The sequence below is a fragment of the Callospermophilus lateralis genome, assembly GCF_048772815.1.
Source record: "Callospermophilus lateralis isolate mCalLat2 chromosome 11 unlocalized genomic scaffold, mCalLat2.hap1 SUPER_11_unloc_3, whole genome shotgun sequence".
Taxonomy (NCBI): domain Eukaryota; kingdom Metazoa; phylum Chordata; class Mammalia; order Rodentia; family Sciuridae; genus Callospermophilus; species Callospermophilus lateralis.
Window position 1 is genome coordinate 3,521,753 of NW_027510155.1, and position 6,000 is coordinate 3,527,752.

The window sequence follows — 6,000 nt, forward strand, 5'->3', positions numbered from 1 at the left end:
TCTATTTAGATAAGATGTTCTATTTTTTAAAAACAGATAGTGTAGCTCATAATTCAATCACACAAGCACCAAACTTCAGACACAGAAGTACTTTATGTATACTATTTCATCATGCAAAATATTTTGAAAGACAAATATTAATGGGTAGAGTTTAAAAATTAATAACATTAATGTTTCATACTTAAACTGGTGTTAATAGATCTTAGTAGTTTCATCAAGGAAATGAGTATAACTGGAATTTTTTTATTGTGAATATTCGGTAGGTGACTAATATGAATACTACTGGTACAGTTTGGTGCCACTGCTTTGATTCCCACTTAAGGCATAAGTAGCTTACTCACACCATTGCTTCAACATCATCAATGCAAATGTCAACATAGTAGAAAAGGCAAAATTAGTATCTTCAACTACGATGACAATGTCATTGATTTCCAAACCCAGAGAGAGTTTTAGGGAACCCCAGAGGACTTCACAGACTATCCATTGAGAACTGTTAGAACTAGGCAATGCTTCCAATTTTTAGAAAGCAAAAATTCATATACAATGTATAGTTATGTGTGTGTACCCACACATAAAAACTGGTTTAGCCTACAATGAAATCTCCGATCCTCGCCAGCTGTGTGATCTTGAGTGAATCATTTAATCTCTATAAGCCTAAGTTTCCTCAACTATAAAATGGGGATAATAACAGCACATACTTCCTAGGGATGCTTAAGAATTAAATAAGATTAATTTATGCATAGCACTTAGCATAAATCCTTGTGTATATTAATAGCTCAATAGATGATAACTATTACTATTAACTATTACTTTTTATTAAGATTTTAAAACTAAACCAAGAAGGTATGTTTTTAGAATAAAAAGCTATGATGGTCTCTCAATAATTTTCCCTATTAAGAACACCTGACCCAGTTTGTGATCTTAAATATTTTGCCATTATGCAATATTCATTATTAATATTTTAACTCAAATTTTGATACATAGTTTTCAACATTATATCTATTCAACTTAAGCATATTACCTGACTTCTTAATAGGCTGGGGATGTAGTGCCTGCAATTATTACTTTGGGTACTATTTAAGCTATTATAAAAATGGTGACATTTTCTTATGATTTTGCTCCTACTGGATAACTACCTGTGACAGTCCAGAATTTTAACTGAGTACTGCTGATGCTGATTAATAATATCAAACATAACCCTGGGCTATGTAGTTTCAAAAATACTTACAGGTTTAGAAAAAGGCTGAACAATAACAGAGCTATCTGAAGATCTAGATTCAGGATGAAAATTTACTGGCGAGGCAGCCACTGGATTTGATGTTGGGTTCGTATAGTGTTGACTTGTAGGCTTGAATGAAGCAGTAATACCTGTATTTTAAAATTACACAATGTATTGAAAATGTTTCTATTAATTTTCTCAAAATACTTTATTTTAAAATTAAAATAGTACAATAATGCTGTACCTTGACTGAGTATGCCATTCTTTATTCCCCTTGAATATGAGCTGGGGTTAACTCTGTTCAAAATATCTAAAAAAATTATATTAATTTTAAAATATGTACTAAGAAAATGGAAATCACAATTTGAAAACAAACAGGTTACTAGAAAGAATATATAAATTATCACTAATTTAAGAATACAGTTAATTTTAAACACATACATCTTTAGCTTCCAAAGAAACAAAAGAAACAAGATTATTAGCCTTAACTATTTTCAAGAGTAAGCACAACTGTTCTCATTAAAACTCAAGATCCAAAAGCCAGAAGAAAAAAGATGACATATCTGATTATACACAAATCAAAACTGTCTGCAAGACAAAGAAATAGTACACACATTCAACAGCAGTCCAACACACAAAAAGAGTCTACATATTTGAAGTGTTCTAAAATGTATTTATATACAATCTATATCTTTCTTTGAATGGTGACAAGGTTGTACAGAAACTTGAGACTCATTCACACTTTTAAGCATTGCCATAGTAAGTTAAGAAAACAGTAATATGCAGGGCACATTACATTCTTTGATAAATTCTCCTGGTTTAAAACAAATGTATAAATAAAATCAGAAAGGATCTATTTTCTCCTTCTACTTGAAATCTATGTTATTTCTCTATACTTCAGACATCTCAGAGTGGATATCTTAGCAAGTATTGATATCTTTACTCTAACAATATAACAATGTCCAGCCCCATTACTGTATATGAAAGCTAGTAATCCATAGAGGCTATTCTGCCAAAAAGTTAAAAGGATTTAAGTGTGCTAACTGCTACATCATCAAAGTACAGTGGCTATAGGTGATGTCCCTCTTTTTCATAAATATAAGTTGCTAAAAAATGAATATGGTCAGAATCTACAACCCATCAAGGACTTAAGTCAGAGACTCTGAATCATTCACTGCCTATATACAGTTTTAGCCATGTATGAATGACAATGCAATGAGGCCTAGATGTGAGAATTTCCATCTGATACTAATATACACTTAGTATATTCCAAAATTTTAATCTAAGCATTCCAAATCCTTCCTTATCTAACTGCTAAATGAGAAAAGACAGAAATAAACAGATAAACAGTTCACTCGGATAAACAGTTTCACTAGAAATTATTTCCAATCTCAGAAGACCTCCAATGCAACAAGCCAATCTAAGCCTACTTCTTTCTCACACATCTGATATTTAACCTTTGGCTTCCTTCTAGTCTCCAATCACATCCCCATTTTGATTCTCAAGTTCTTACTGGCCTCCCCCTCATCTCTCATCCCTAACTCCTTACAGTAGAATAAGTACACTGAGTCCCATAAGACATTCACAAGTTTTCCATTAATAATAATATCTTATAAAATTCGGCTTTAGTAAAAGTAAATGCTTACTGGAAATTGCTGGTTTTGAACTTGATATCTCTCCAACAAAGATGGGCTCATCATCATCATCATCCTCAACTTCTTTTACTTTCTTCTGCCATGATTCCAGTTCTTCTTCTTCACATTCCATAAAGAGTTCTGCCATTTTTAAATTATCTAATTTTCAAAAGGAGAGAAGTAACCTTATTTTCAAAAATAAAAATAAAAACATTTTGCAGGGTGAGTACCAGGGATTGAACTAGTGGGCACTAGACCACTGAGCCATATCCCAACCCTATTTTATATTTTATTTAGAGACAGGGTCTCACTAAGTTGCTTAACACCTCGATTTTGCTGAGATTGGCTTTAAACTTGTGATCCTCCTGTCTCGGCCTCCCAAGCTGCTGAGATTGCTGGGATTACAGGCTTGCACCACCATGCCTGGCAGTAAAAACATTTTTGTAATACCTGATATTGAAGATCTACTTTAACAATTCTAATAGCAATTTCTGAGTTGATATCCGTAGTCAGCACCCTGTAATAACAGTAAGAAATTCAAATCTCACTAGCATTATAACTAGTACAATTAAGATAGAATAAAAGATAGATAGGAAGACAGAAAATGAAAGATATTAGTTATTTACCATAGATAGAAAACTTAGAGATAATAAAATCCAAAGTGAGTTTCAATAGTACACCTAGATAAACATATTCTATCTAATCATTATTTTTCTAAAGAGATAATAACCACGGGTAGACTAAGACTAAGAAATAACAGGTAGGAAACAAACTAGAATTACTACCAAATTCAGGAACGTTAGGCACAGAGCAAAGCAGAGATAGGTGCTAAATTAAAATACAGGAAATGAGGGAGGCTTATACCAGCCAGGTTATATTACATTTTCTCACCTGAAGAAACCGATCAAAGAAATACATACAGTAAATACTACTTCTCAGAAATTATGACCAAATATACTGAGCTCCTAAGAAGCACTTAGATATAGGTGGAACACCAATAGCACAAGGATTTTAGGAAAACCTCCTATCCACAAAAGAAATAAAAATTTCCAGGGTTCTGGCAATATCTTTAATACATCATTTTTAAAAGGTAATTTTTTATTATACTAAAATAATATCATTTCTACTTTTAACTCAAAATTCAAGCAATATTCTACCATAAAACTGAAAGATACCAACTGAAATTATGCTCTGGAGACGGCATACAAAGCAAATATTTCAACAAATTAGATGCCATTCTTTTATGAATATATAGAAAAGTATGTCACAAACCATTCCCTGGTCTAATATTTAAATGTTTAGTAATCTACCTATCAAAGGCCTTCCTATTTTTTCAAATGTCATCGACATCACAAACTGACCCCTTTCTTTTATAATTGTACTATTTTACTAGTTAGATAAGAGTTCTTTAAGTTTTTCAACTCAGATCATTAAAAATACTAAAATCTATATCACTTCTGCACAGAGTACCTTACCTTTATAGTCTATATCATTTCAGTCTACAACATAAAAAGGACATGGACTTGAAATCAAATTGAATGGTTCAAATCTTCACTGCCTTGTAATTGTATGACTGAAGAAATTACTTGAAGCTATTTATGATATCTACCTAAGTTTTATATACATTCAAGAAAATGGAAAACACCATGTAAAACATCCATTTTCAACTAGAAACTCAACCAATTTATTGCCTGTTTGCACTAATCCTTGGTTCAATTATAACTTCCTCAATAAACCATTACATTTTTATTTTCCTTTGAATTTTGAACTACATTGACAGTCAATATCATTCAATTCAAATGTTAAAACACATGATCTCAAACTACTCTCTTTCTTCATGTCTTAATTTTACATAGCCACAGTCAAATTTAATTCACTGAGAATACATTTCCCCCAGAACATTAGATAATCAACATACCCACAGCATGAGATAACGTATAGATCAGGTGAAGTAAGAGAGTACCTAATTTTAAAAAATTAGAAAAGATCCACTGTGAACTGATAAAAAAATACTATTTATTTCCAGCTGATATATGTAATAGGTTAAATTGTGTTTTCTCAAAAGCCATATGCTAAATTCCTAACCCTCACTACCTCAGACTTTGGCTATATTTATAGATAGACCTTTAGAAATAATTATGTTAAAATAAGGTCACTAGGGGCTGGGTGATAGCTCAGTGGTAGAGCACATGCCTTGCATGCATGAGGCACTAGGTTTGAGCCTGAGCACCACATAGAAATAAGTAAATAAATAAATAAATAATATTTTTAAAAAAGGTCATGTGGGTGGCAATAAAATCCATATAACTGGTGTCTTTTAACAGAAGTGAAAATTGGGATGCAGGCATATGCACAGAGAGAGGACCATGTGAAAACCTAATGAGAACATGGCTATCTACAAGCCCAAGAGAAAAGCCTGACCCTCCCCTTGTGGCCCTCTGAAGAAACCAACCCTACCATCAAGTTATTCTTGGATTTTAGCCTCAAAAATTATGAGAAAACAAACTTCCATCCTATAAACCACCTAGTCTGTGGTACTTTGTTGTGGCAGCCCTAGAGAACTGATAAGAGTATGCAAAGATCTTCCTTGTTCTTTCTCACAGGACTCTGCCATTGTTAAAATATACAGAATACACTGCAGAGAAAAACGTTAAGGTCACATAGCACTTTTTTAATGTTTTCTAGAAATATTTTTTGTCTATGCATAGAAGAAACACATGAATATACTAAATTGATATTTATCTCTGTTAACAAAAAGAATAAAGTTCACTTCTACTTTACTTTTTTATATGAACATTTGCTACTCCAACAATTTTAGGTTTTTAAGAAAAAGTCCTCCACCTTCTCTTGAAGCAGTTAAACAAAAGCCATACACACTGTCATCTGTTGTGGCCACAACACTTACCTTTTGGTTGAAAAGGGTTTTCGCCCATCAAGTTGCAGAGCTAATTTTCTGTAAATTGTCACCTAAGTACTGATACATGAGATCAGTCAATTTTATGAATCACTTTAAGGAAGACTAAATATTAAAACATGGGACTTGGGATTAAGAAATTATTGGGGAGAATTTTGATCTTAAAACTCACCATGTGACTCCAAACAAGGCAGCAAGTTATATCTGTTTTCCCTCCTGTAAAATAAAGATAT

At 32.4% G+C, this 6,000-nt stretch overlaps 1 pseudogene; it reads right to left on the bottom strand.

Moving 5' to 3' along the window:
• Positions 1-5,786, bottom strand: part of LOC143385826 (zinc finger protein 280D-like) — a 51,459-nt pseudogene extending 45,673 nt beyond the window's left edge.
• Between the last annotated feature and the right edge of the window lie 214 nt (positions 5,787-6,000).